This window comes from Grammomys surdaster, unplaced genomic scaffold (assembly GCF_004785775.1).
Source record: "Grammomys surdaster isolate TR1022 unplaced genomic scaffold, NIH_TR_1.0 126531, whole genome shotgun sequence".
NCBI lineage: Eukaryota > Metazoa > Chordata > Mammalia > Rodentia > Muridae > Grammomys > Grammomys surdaster.
The window spans coordinates 8,198,901-8,213,120 of NW_021621323.1; the positions used below are offsets into that span (position 1 = coordinate 8,198,901).

The 14,220-nt window shown below is 41.3% G+C and overlaps 1 long non-coding RNA gene across 1 annotated transcript; it reads right to left on the reverse strand.

The window, feature by feature from the left end:
* Positions 1 to 8,712: 8,712 nt before the first annotated feature.
* On the reverse strand, positions 8,713 to 14,155 carry LOC114614756. The gene is made up of 3 exons (XR_003710379.1): positions 14,089 to 14,155; positions 8,829 to 8,892; positions 8,713 to 8,729 (listed from the first exon to the last, which is right to left on the reverse strand). It is a non-coding gene; the product is annotated as an uncharacterized LOC114614756 (long non-coding RNA).
* Between the last annotated feature and the right edge of the window lie 65 nt (positions 14,156 to 14,220).

The following is a 14,220-nucleotide window of genomic DNA, read 5'->3' on the forward strand; positions in this document are numbered from 1 at the left end:
GATTGAGATAAGAGCCAAGAAAGAATAGAAAACTAGCACAACTAAGCTCAGTTTTCTAATACTTCTTAAAATGGAAATGCACAGCTATCATTGACTCAGGTGAGCTGAAAGGTTGATATTGTTGGATACTTTTCACTCTTCCTGCTGATCTATCTTGTTAACACATCTCGAGGACACCCTAGTCTGATTTCTTTCCAATTCAATGGTTTCTTCCATCAGTCAGTAGTGATGATGATAGAGGAAGGGAGCCCTATTGGTATGAAGCACTTTCATATATAATTAATAAAAATGTTTGCATTTTAGTTTTAATGCATTTTATGAAAGATACAGATAAGACCCTGGTCTTTCTGTGGAATGTATTTCAATAGCAGGCCATTTGGCCAGTGTGAATCCTCAATGGAAGAAAAAGAAAAGACAAAGACTCTTGTCTCAAAATGTTTGTATTCTAGCTAGCAAAAGAAAAGATGGGAAATGGATAATCGGGTGGAATCAGTTCTGACTGTTGGTTATCCTCTAGAATGTGATGGTAAGATATCTTGAAAAGATAGCATATATTTTGGTCACTGAGCATGGAGAAATAAGATTAGTACCCACCTGAAAGCTAGGGAAGTTATCCAGTAGGAATATAAACCCTATAAACTACAATCATTAACAACCTGTCAGGATACGTTCTCTGGTGCAACAGTGGCATGTCAGTTATGAGAGTAACCAACTACATTTCTCTTTAAGGCAACCAAGGCAGAAATACCTGCTAGCACCATTAATGTGGTCCAAAAACCAAGGTTAAGTAGGTCATAGGCTCTATGGAATAACCTACTATTAAGCAAACACAGTATCAAAGCAATTCCTAAAGAGTTATCATTATAATATTGGTTAGTGCATCTCTCAATCTTTATATGAGAAAACTTCATTCTGCCTTAGCTGGTGATTAACACTGAGACCCATAACTAGTCAACATGAAAAGAATAAGAAATTACAGAGTTCTTATCCCTTATTGGGACATCTAAATCCTACCACTTCCTCCAAAAGTCTTAAGAATTGACAATAGGACTGTCTGTGAAGACTGCCTTCTCCCTAATATGCTCAAGATCCAAGCTAACTGAGCTATTATTTTAGTCTTCTGGCTACTTCTTTTTTTCAAACAAAGCATTGAGGCTATACACCTGAAAGTAAAAATCAACACTTTCTTTCCATGAGAGGAGTGCCAAATAATTCATGGCCATGGTCAATACTCCAGAGACCTTTTGTTTTACAGGCATGCTCACATGGATCTTAATAGAATAAGACCCTACTAGAAAATTTAAGCATTAAGCATAACAGTGGCATGGTTTTATATTTTTATCTTAAGAACATCATTTTAGTTGTTAGAGAATAATTTAGGTGACAAGATGGAACCCAGGATGACTAGTTAACAGCTATTGTAGCTGTCTGGATATGATGGTACATTAGAAAAGAAAAGGAGAGTAAGGAACAAGTACACTGTGGGCAATTTGTAGTTGTCTAAATTTCAAAGAGAGATGAAGCAGGGTGACTCCAAAGATTTTACTCAGGACTTTAATGAATATGGTAGTTTTCAACATGACAGGAAGGAGGGGATGAAACTATTCATGTGTCTCATGAAATTTTCCCAATCATTCCTCAGAGTAGTTATATGATCAAGTGATCATGGCCATCTGCCCCAACAAGAGAATAAAGTTCTCAAAACAGTTAACCTCTAAACTCTTAAATAATGGGAGAATTGATCAAGAATTAGTTCTGATATCTAATTAATGTGTTTTTCCAATAAATACCACAGTTAATCATCAGTCACTGGCATAATAAACAAATTGGAAATGATCTTTTTTCTTATTTTGAAGCTACTCAATGCATATTCTCCACAAAATAGAAGAGGATCAAAAAATGTAGGGATGGGAAATGAAGCAGAGACTGAGGGAATGGCCAACCAAGAACCAGCCCAACTTGAAACCCATCCCATGGGCAAGCACTAATCTTGAACATTATCAGTGATACTTTGTTATGCTTATAAACAGAAGTTTAGCATGGCTGCCCACTGAGAGACTCCACTCACAGCTGACTCAGATGCAGACACCCACAGCCAAACAGTGGATGGATCTCGGAGACTTTTATGGAAGAACAAGAGGAAGAATTGCAACCCCGAAGGGGATAGGAACTCCACAGAAAGACCAACAAAGTCAACTAACCTGGACCTTTAGAGCTCTTAGAAACTGTCCCACCAACCAAAGAGCATAAATGGTCTGTACCTAAGCCTCCTTGCATATATGTAGCAGATGTGCAGCTTGGTCTTCAAGTGGGTCCTGAACAACTAGAGCAGGGGTACTACCTCAAAAGCTTTTGCCTGTCTGTGGGATATGTTCTTTTAGCTGGGCTGCCCTGTCTGGCCTCAGTGGGAGAGGATGCACCTAGTCCTGCAGAGACTTAATGTGCCATGGAAGCAGGCTCTCACCTGCTCGGAGAATAAGGGGAAAGAACATGGGAGAAAAGGACTATGGGAAGGTTTGACTGAGAGGACAGCAAAGTTGGATGTAAAGTAAAAAAAATTTTTAAAAAGCAGAAGAATACATACCAAAAAAAAAAAAAAAAAAAGGAACACAAGCAAAGACTCTCTTCTTCAGATCTGTAGAATTCCACAGTGGAATGACTAGAGGTCCATGCATTTAGATCAAATGGTTTTTTTGTTTTTGTTTTTTGTTTTTGTTTTTTTACTTTTACATATGGCCTTTTAGATAGTCATTTTAAAAGTTAAATTGATAGTTTAAAAATGAAGAAAAGAAAAAGTGTGATTTAGTAGACCAGGCTTGGAGGTTCTCTTTATTTCTGCCTTGATTTAAACGAGAGTATAAAAATTTCATACACTTCGTATCCCAACTTCCTCCTCATCAAAACATTAGTCTCATTAACCGCGTCATGAACATGAGATATTAAAGTGTTGTTTTTCTTAAAAGGTTTTTCAAACCTCAAGAAAATGTTGTAATTTATTGTTAGTATAATTTTTTCCAAAAACACTTTCAATTAATTGTATTGCCAACCATCTCATTAAGTTCTCCAAATGATACTCAAAAACACATTGTGTTATGACTCTCATCGTAGGTAGAATTATGTTACTGCCTCCTACTAAGCTACATTAATTAGCATGCAGTACTTGACAGAATTCTGCCAAAACACTCATCAAAAGCAGAAACCACAACATGGTAAGAAAATAAGCATTCTGTCAGAATCTTAGTCAGCAAGGCTATCTGGAACTCTTATTCCCATACTATAACTACTAGTCAAATTTTCCTAACAATTGATACTTTGTATCTTCTGTGTCTTTGACTTTATATTTCCTTTGCCATTGTAAACATCTTCCATTTGATGACACAGACACAAACGCACACACACACACACACACACACACACACACACACAAACTGCCCTGGATACCTTTCTTCTACTTTTAGCAATGTTCCTCTACCCTCTTCTAATACTGATTGTGACTGACTGTTTTAGTCATGAGATTAAATGATGGGTGCTGATCATTATCCAATACAAGATCTGAACAACACAGGGGAAACATCAAACCTGCTGGCATGTTTTGCTGCAGTGGCCAGGTGGGTCTCTATACCACGCTGACACACAGACATGAAGAAGGGAAAAAAATCAAACCTTTATTTTCCTTGCTTATTTTCAGAAATTGACTTATTTAACTTGGAAATGCTGAGTGTTGACGAAATTTCCCCAAATGCCTAAATAAACTTTCAAATTGTTCCAAGATTTAATAGAAGTTTCTGAGAAAGTGCACCCAGAAGCCCTTTGGATCGCAGTGCAACCTGGATGTAGTTAAACATTCCACCGAGTGTTGTTTCACTGAGAATCAAAACCCAATCACCCAAGTTCCTAAGCATAAAATCCCAAACATCTTTTCTCTTTTGTTTCTCAGATGTCACCAGTTCCACTGAATGTGAGACTCTTGCCTCCCTCCAGCTTGTGTCTTCAACTTCTCTGTGTGTTCTATGAGCCAGACCCAGAAAAGCCAGCTATACCAACCTCCCAGACAGTCCTGGCCTATGCTGTCTTTTAGCAAGCTGCAAATATAAAATAAAATGTTATTATATTATATTAGGTTAAATATTCTTTTAACATTCATTTACTAACTAGCAAACACAGTCCAAGACAAGGTCACTCTAGGGTATGGACTTCCTGTCCAAATCTTTCATGTAGAGATCCTATCTATATAATACACATTTGGTTAAAATATATTAACAATCACAGACCCATGTAGCTTACTTATGAAGACTGAAGGCAATGGGCAAAGAAGAAGGATTGCTCTGTTTGTTTCCTGTCTATTTGATACAGGTAGAGTCTGTTATGTCCGGGGTTTTGGGTTGCTTTGGGTTTTGTACTCATACGATTTTTTCTCTAATTATTACTTTTATTCTTCACATTCCAAAACTTGTTGCTGGTTTCTGATCTAGTGTGAGCTAAAGAAACTATTATATTTTTCTTATTTTTCTTGCTGACAGGAAGGAGGAGGAGGAGCAAAACAAACAAAACCAAAAACAAGTTCAATTGCGTTGCCAATCTACTCAGTGGAGCATGGTGAAAACTCCCAATGTCCAAGCCCTTAAAAGAAAACCGTGTCCTTCCCTACCCACACCCCAGCCAGAAGCCATCAATGTGGAGAGCTACAATTCAGCATCCTTATCACAATTTTAAAGAGTTCTCTTTGATAGCTTTATGTCTGGGCTGTTACTTTGTGGGAGAGGGGAGTAGGGCTTGTCCCAGAAGCCTTCTACGTCCCTCTTTCACAATGGTGGGTCTGAAATCACCAGTGTCACTCACTGCAAAAGTAGCTTCCTAATTTTTCAATCTTGATTCTGGTACTTCATCAGCAACTACAACCTAAAGTTATTTTTCAAGAGACCTATGTGGGTGGTAGGGCTGAAAAACAGTGAAAGTCCTTTTATTCCCTTCTCTGGAGTATTCACCCTCTGACTCCTCTGGGCGTGTTTTCCCTCAGACAACACAGACCTTCCCTTGAATGAGAGCTGAAGAGCGATCTGATTTCACTTCTCGCATCAATTGACTCACTAATGACTGTATCTGCAACTGATGATGACCCGGGTCAGGCTGACCTGCTGTGCAGTCTGTAAATCTATTATGATAATGCTATCTTCCAGGATTACATGCAAGGTGGCAGGAAGGTGTCTGGAAGGGTGTCAGATGCAGTCTGAGTTCTTCAAGGAGGCTGGTTGTTTTCTAACACCCATTCTGAACTATGAGAGTGGGAATACTGTATATTTTAAACGTGTCTGTTGTACAACTGCTGAGTTCAGAGTACTCTCGCAAGGGCTGGGTAATCACGCAGATGGTGTGCTTCACGACCAAAACCACTCGCTGTAGATGCCACATTCTGAGAGAACATGTAAATACTTGGCATAGTGGTAGGAGTTTCAGAGGTGTTAGATTCATTTAGAAAGTTACAGCTTTCGTGGTGACAGCTTCTCATTTGAGGCTAGCAGGATTAATTCTTGCTTTCTTATTTTTATTCTTGACATTCCAGAAATTGCCACACAACTTCCTGATCTAACTTGAGTTTGGAGTTGTGTTTTTTTTTTTCTATTCTCCCCTAGCTTAAGAGGGGTGAGGGTGTTGGCTGCTATACCAACAGGAGTGCAGAAGCAGAAGGCCTGAGTGACCAGGGGAAGCTTGTATTACCTCATGTGTGCAGCGGAGTTGCCAGGTCTATGTTTGTGTGCCTTCCCACAGTGCAGTTAATGCCAGCAGAGGCTCTCAGCATTTATATTATCATCCCAAACTTACTATGGGAGCAATAAGAACTAAACATACTTCCTCTAAATTTTCACTTACTTGTTAAATAGATTAATTAAGGCCTTACTCAGTATAAAATATTAATCATCTTTTAGGTCATTCTGTAGAAGTTAAGCCTCTGAGCAGGAGCTAAGTGATAAAGCTGGAAGGATATGGCTGAAAATGTCTAGGACAGACAAGACATACCAAGACACGACGTAGCAAGGGGTCTGGAATAACTGAGGGACAGTCCAGATAAGATGTGGCCAGAGAGAAGCCAGTTGAACAGAGCAACATGGAGATTGATAGCAAGGAAAGATTAAAATGACACAGTCATCCTCCTGCATAAGCCCACATTCCAGACAGTATAATACACCATCACATAGGAAAATAACCAAATAGAGACCGAAGCAGTACCGTCATGGGAATATAGAGGACTGTGGAAACAGTTTTATGAGTATGTAACTGCAAGTTTTATGGAGAAAACAGCATTTATAATAGGTTTTTACAGAATGCCTAGAAGTATAGCAACTCAGGGAAAATAGGAATTAAAGAGATAGAAGAGTTCCTGTCTTCGTTCCTTCTAAGTTTACATACATACAGAACAATCTCTGGGCCACACAGCCTGTCCAGCACAGGATCAAAATGAATGGATGAAGAAGGCATTTGGTTAGTATATAGACTTAATCTTCTAGAATATGCCTTACACCTATAGCACAGTTCTCCAGATTGTATTGTGATGAAAAGTAAAAACACTTTTAGGGTTTGTAATCAAATGGAAACAGGAACATTAGAAGTCAAAATCTCACGGTGTGATCCTAGAAATCAAAACAGTATAAGTCATCAGAGACCTGACAGGGAGGAAAGTCAGGGTGGGCTTCACCACGGCCCTCTAGCTCTCTTCTGTAGTTATTCTCCTTACTTTTCTATAGAAAATTTAGGAGGAAAGTGAAATAAGAAGTGTCACGCGTAACTCTACTTCTAAAGAGAATCAAACAGCTTGACACACCAATGTCAGCCCTACTTGTGCCTTCTTTAATGTATTCATGTTAATATGTAAAACAAACAAACAAAAAAAACCTGGCCTTTGTTTTTTCTCCTTGGTGTATATGTAGGAAAAAAACTAAGAAAAATAAAGTCATTGGAACCAACTCTCACCTGATTTAGTACAATTTTCTAAAATATCAAAAAGACAAGGAAACTTGCAGAAGCAAATAACTTCTGATGGTTGTTCTCTGTTAATGACCTGGCAGCTGTTTAAAGAGTGAAAACACAGCTGGGCGGTGGTGGCGCACACCTTCAACCCAGCACTTGGGAAGCAGAGGCAGGCGGATTTCTGAGTTCGAGGCTAGCCTGGTCTACAGAGTGAGTTCCAGGACAGCCAGGACTACACAGAGAAACCCTGTCTCAAAAAAACCAAAAAAAAAAAAAAAAAAAAAAACCAGTTAAAACACTAGTTAACTCATTAATATGACTGCTGGAGGCAGACAACACAGTGCCCGGAACCCTGCTATGCTCACTCTTCACCATGGCATGTCGGTTTGGTCTTCCACTGATGGCTAGGTTTTTTTCGTGTTCATAGTGTGCAAAAGCACGACATGTATGTGACTCTTCATTTGATCACAAAAATAAACTGTTTCCAGAGAATCCCTTCCCACTCTGCGAGCGCGGGCACACCCTACTGATCAAAGAGAACCTGCACTTCCCATCCTTCAGAGGGGACTCTCGCTTCACTTTCTAAACACACCTTTTCCTCAGTCCCGATGAGCTTCACAGGTCTCTGTGTCCAATTGCGCATCATTGAGACACTTCACAGACATGAACAAGAAGTACTGCCCAGGCCACAGGCAGTTTTGGCTTCTTTCTTCCTCTGTAGCAGGCAGCCCATAGACCAGATACAACCCTCTGCCCATCGTTACAACTGTATTGGCACAGACATGATGATTCATTTACGTGCAGTTTATGGATACTTTCTGCCTTGCTCAGGCAAAGACAATGGACATGAAAAGCCTAAAATGTTACTATCCAGTCCCTTATGGAGAAAACTGTGCCACCCCTGGAACTATGCGTATTTCAGTTTCCTGATGAAGACACTCTTGCATTTGCATCACACATACAAGACAGACGAGAAGTCACAGGACTCGCAGGGTAAGGAACTCTGGTGTTGGTGTTTCTGTGCTATTTATTGAATGGATTCAATAATAACTCAGGAGTCCTGCAAAGCAAAGTGCCCTAGTACATAGAGTATGGACTCAGGATCTACTTCTATTTTCTGGTCACCCTGTGCCTCAGTTCCCTTCTCCATAAAATAAAAATGGCAGGATTTACTGAAACATGCCAAGAATATTATTTGGCACATAGTAACTCCTCCAGAGGTACTGTCTATAAGCAAAGTGGAGAAAGAGGCTCCATTTAACTGTATTGTTTTCATCTTCCTTTTTTTATGGCATACCTTTGAACCTATTCTATAAAACGGAACAGTTTCTACCTTTTTCTGCTTACTCCAAACCAAGCCTGCTGGAAAAAATGATCTGAGGTAGGTGTCGCTGGAATATCCAAGGACTGAACTACTATCAAGGAGGTTGAAAATACACTCGAGAGGGAGTCAGGGACACCAAAAAGTCACAAGCCAGTCAGTACAACCCTGTTGAACTGCTTCCCTTGATGAGAGGGGCTCTTATTTCAGATATGATGACTTGGTGAGAAATGAGCAGATCCTGTAATTTGCACACTAATTCTCCCTCATGCCACCTGGGGGCTTCCTGCTGGCAGAGGCACAGAGTAGAGGAGAGTGGTGGGGGTCCAGCCAACAACCAGCCGTGCCACTCTCCTTCCATTGGTGAGCGATACAAGCAGCCCAGCTTGTCTCCATTCACTGTTCACTGAGCAGTTGGCAGGCTTCCCCCAGAGCGTGGGCAGGCCTGAGCAGAAGGAAGACAATGAGAGGAATTTTAAAAGCCTTTTTGCATTTTCTTCACAAGCTCTCTCAGGAGAAGTTGACTCAGCAGGTGCCCCTCTACCTTTTTCCACAGCCGTGGCACTCCTCCCTTGGATCAGTCCACAGTGCAGTAATCAAGGTTGTCCCTGAAATAAAGTACAAGGATGGGACTGGGGCTGTGTGGGGCCCAGCAACTGCTCACTGGAACTGCAACACTTAAAATTACGTTTTAAAAGCTTTCCTGAAACACACATCCCTGCAGCATAAATGTGGCTCTGTGTAGCATTTTCGCTCGCATATTCTTTACTTCTAGAAGTAACCGTCTCCAAAGACACACCAGGGAAAGTAGGAAACGACAGTCCCGTTAGCCGGTATCATTGCAGCCAGAGACCAAGTCCGCACTGAGAGAAGAGCAGGAATGTATGGACAGCTTCCTCTCCTCTGCAAGCATACATTTTCCCGACAGCCTCTGGGCTGCCAAATGGATGATGCTGCCGCTTGTGCCCCTCCGCATGCATCCCATAAACTGAGGCTGATTTTAAGATCATTAGAAAAGGAGAGAATGTTGCGCTCTTCTCAGTTTCTCTGGGGTCACAGTGTAATTGTGCAGCAGGAGAAACTGGGCCCCAGAGATGGCGTGACAGTCACTTCTCATTACCTCCCACTTGGTTCATTACGTCTGTAGACAGCAATTGCCAGCGTGTGGGTACTTCCATTATAGGGAAGGTTGTAATGTGCTCTAGACCCTGCACGGTTTCCAAATGGGGAGAAGGCTATTTATTCCAGGCACATACCTATCTTATTTCCACAGGAATGGAAAGCGACATAAGGGATAGATTAGTGGTAATCAATATGGGAGAATCAGGAAGCATGAGCGCTTGCACCAGCGAAATACTTACGTGTGTGCATCCTACTAATTCATAAGGCTTCATACAGAAGACAGAATTCTCACAAACCCACCAAACTTTGCTTTAGCAAGTAACCTTGTTCAGATACACTATATATTGGCTTCTTTGTGTCATATTCTAAATTACACACACACACACACACACCAAGAAACCTTTCTCTTTTGCAGTTATGCGCACCAGAAATTTTGACACACTAAGCAACACTATTTCATGGATACGGAGGGCCTAATTACATTATTAGCTAAAAGGAAATTAATAAGAGAGAAGACAGAATTGTAGAGAGCTAAAATAAGGATTAGCTACTATAGACTTTTTTTTAAAAGATAAAACAAAGCAAAGAACGTCTTTGCCAAAAGTAGGAGGAACCTGAAGAGTGGCCCACGGTAGAATGTTTGAGATGATGCCTATGGTGCCCCACTCCTGAAAACTCAGAGTGACATCAGCCCTGTAAAAGTTCTGGAAATTACTATCACCAAAACAATCTTACTCAATGTTACTTTAATTAATTAACAGAGCACTTTCTTACAAACTTCCTGTGACACTGTGGCAGCAGCGTAGGGAAAGTCCTGTTCCACTGTACCCCACCTCTTCAGGAGGTTTCATAATCCTCCCCACTCCTCAACTTTAGCATGCATTCAAGCCTCCGGGGGATTTACTTCTTGGTAACCTTTAGAAGCTAGCTAGAGCTTGGGCATCAGATTTCTTGACAAGTACTTCTTTTTTTTAATTGGATATTTTATTTACATTTCAGATGTAATCCCCTTACCCCATTCCTCACCACCACCACCCAGAAACTCCCTATCCCATCCCTTCTCCTCCTACTTCTATGAGAATGTGCCCCCACCGGCCCCCCCGGCGCCCGCCGCGCCGCCCTGGGGTTGCGGGATTTTCCCCCCCCCCCGCACTGGGCACCCAGCCTTCATGGGACCAAGGATCTCCTTTCCCACCTATGCCAACAATGCCTTCCTCCCCTACATATACAGCTGGAGCCATGGGTCCTCCCTATGTGCTCCCAGGCTGGTGGTTTAGACCCTGGGGGCTCTGGTTGACAAGTACTTATAATGGAGGAAGCTAACGTGTCACATGGGGAAACACCAACCCACACATTGAAATCTCTATCCAAATTCACCAGAGGCTGAACCACACAGTTCACAAGTCAGCTTGACAGTTACAGGCTTGACTCTAGACGTTGCCCAAAATTCATCATTAACTGAAACGGCTTCTTATTATCTAAACAAAAGTTGACCTGTGAATTTAACATGCCTGGCGGTCCCTTCATCAGCACGCCTAGCTTTAAAGGGTCATCTCCTCTGCCCTTGAATTCATCTGCTTATTTGATTCACCAATTCAGCTCAATTCCTTTACTCGTTCAACAATCATTTAAAAGGCATTTTTGATGTGTCTGATACTGGGGAAAATGCCAGAAGTATCCATGAGGAGAAGCCATGAGAATCCTCCTCCTCACAGGCTTACATGCTACCAAGGTAGAAAGCAGCAGCAGGCCATCGATATAGTGAATAATTAAAGACTGAATTGCATTTGAAAGAGGATAAGAGCTTCAGAGGAAAGGAGGAAATAATGCCGGCTAGGGGAGTTCAGAGTGTGGGTGGGCAGAGAACAGAAAGCAGATCTCAGACTTAAAGGGGTCAATGGAACTATGAACTCATGAAAGGTGACAGCTGAGTATTGTCTTGTCTTAACAAGGAAAGAGGGTGATCCCTTAGGTATGCCAAGTGTGAATCCAGGCATATAAAGAAAGCCAGTGTAAGGAGCTACCCACTAGGGTACCATGAAGGAGGCAGCGGAGGCATGTGGGGGTAAGAGTAGATGGGAACAAGAGGGAAAGCCACTGCAGAGGCAGCAAGAACCACTCTGTCAGGGCTTTGATGGTGCAGCATTTTGAGGAGAGAAATAATATTATCTAGCACTATTTTCCACAGATCTGGATATACTCTGAGTTTATTAACCATAGACTGGGTTACAGAGTATATATAAGAAACTGGACATGGCATCACATCTGCAAAGATGAATGGAACAGATTCCTTGCCCTCAGAATGTTCAAAGTCCCTAGGCCTCTCTGGACCTACTCACCACAGATTAATACATGGCTATTTCAAGATTATAGTACTTGACCCCTATATGCTCAAATCTCTCCCCAGTGTTTTGGCTATGGAACCTTACCATCCACATACTCTAAGTAACTAAGGAAAGAAGACCTGGAGACAAATCAGGCATGCCAAGGTGCCTGGCTCTTCCCTGAGCAGAATGTGTGGCCCCTGGCAAGATATCCACCCTCTCTCTTCTTGGCTTCTCCATCTGTTTACACAATTTCCCACAGAAGTATGTTTTTAGGTCTGAGAAGATAGCCAGCCCTGGGAGCTGCAGGGTGTAATGGAAAACTGACAATTTAAATTTTCCCTCAAATTATCATACTCTAAAATAAATAGAGTTGAGTAGATTCTCCATGTATTCAATCTGGCAGCCTTGCCTCCGCTAAAGACAAGTCTACAAGTTGGCAGACCAGAAGCGAGGAGAAAAACGATCTTAGTTCCTGGAGATAAAACCTGCTAGTTATCAACAACTGCGATTCTGAGAGAGAGAGAAGGTCTTCTGGGGAAAAGCCATTCGCAACAACAGTCTCGGTTTACAGCCTGAACTTCTCTGCCTCCTGCTCAGTTCTTTCTGTTGAGGAAGTATGTAAAAAGTTACATTGAACTTCAGCCTCAGATACAATTCCAAATTATCAGGTGTGGCTTGCTAGCTTCACCTATCGGTCAGCCATAGATGCTGAAGAGGTCAGACCTCCGTTCAGAAGAACAGAAAATAAAATGAAAGATTTCAAGAAACACTGATAGAGCAGAACTGTGGTCAGAGGCACGGCACGCGGCCTTCAGCATGCATCCACAGCCTTTTTAAAGAGTGATCTCATTTGTGTCAAACGCTCGTGATGTAATCCGGCTGAAATGGGGTGGGGAGGATGGATTAATTCAGGGATTTGGCAGGCAAATGTGGAAAGAGAAATGCAATATAATATTAGTTCAGCCTAGGGTCTATACTGGAGCTGGGCTACTCCAGATGTTTTTCTTTTGTCTTCATTAATGGTTTCTCTAAATACCATGTCTTAGCATCAGCCAAGGCAGCAAGATTTACAACATACTAATTAATAGCAAGATGCCTAGCTAAGCAATTCTGTGTCTGGCTATGTAATTATATTTTTAGAGTTTTCTCTTTCTTTTTTTTTTCTTTTACTTTTCTTCTGCCAGATTTTTTTTTTTTTACTAGTGAACAAGGGGAGTATTCATAGCATATAAAATCTCATGTGGGTGAAACATGATTAATTTTCCTGAAGCAGTAAGAAATAAGTTAAGACTCTCATCCTTGTCCAGGGTTATACTGTCTACATACATCATTTGCTCAAGGCAAGTTGTACAAGGAGCAAAACCCGTAGTACATGGATGATAACTCCAGGATATAGGTAGATGCAGCCAGCCTCATTGTCCTATTATTGAATAACTTTCAGTTCATTTTTATTTAAATTTCTTACAACGCTAGAAACCAAACTTAGGAGCTCCACATGTAAAACAAAGGTCACATATACCACTGAGCAATACCCACATACACAACTTAGTTCTTCAATTAAAATAACACGGTTTATTCAGAGAGTCTTCAACTTCAGGTTATGTATAAAGCATGACATTGTTCATGCCCTGCTAATCCCCTGACCTAGATCTAAATATTTTCTCAGCTCCTGCTTCCTTGAATAGAGGGAACTCACAGAATTCTGTTTATTGACATGTGGACACATCTATAGTACATCCAGTTACTGGAATGACAGCTTAGCTCCTGTCCTATGGGAAGTCCTATACTTTTTCTCTCAATGAGATCCATTTCACACTCTACCTGTACCCTCTCCATGCTATTGAAATGCAGCACGATCACCTTCATCGAAACTATGGCCTTGCTCACACATCACAGACAAAGTAGAGGGCTTCCCCTTCCCCTCCATCAGTGAACTCCTCCATGGTTCTCCATCCTTTCTCCTAAGTCAGAGAAGCATTACCTCTTCCATCTCCCCAGGTCTCTTCTAGGATCTCCTTACACGATCACTCTCCCTCAGACTTGGATATCTTTAAGCCAGTACTCTATGTACCCTTGCCTCTACCTTAGATCTATGTTCTCAACTTTTGACTTATCACCAATCACACAATGAAAAACACAACTCTTGGATCTCTTTAGCTTCTTACTCAGGCTGCAAATTTCCTTGTAAAAATAGTTATCTGTTCACATGACAGTTCTCAACTGGTCCAACGGTTGCTAATTGTCATCACAGGACACTTGAGAATTAGATTAAAATAATAATGGACTTTCTTTCTGGATACAAGCACTACACACACACACACACACACACACACACACACACACACACACACCTACTTCAACAGTTTGTCCTATTGGCCAGATGGTCCTGATCTACAGCTTTCTCTTTCCAGGTACACTAGAGAATCATGCTTCCTTGATGATTTGCGATAAGTAACCACTTTGGCCAATGAAATATGGGCGGAAGTG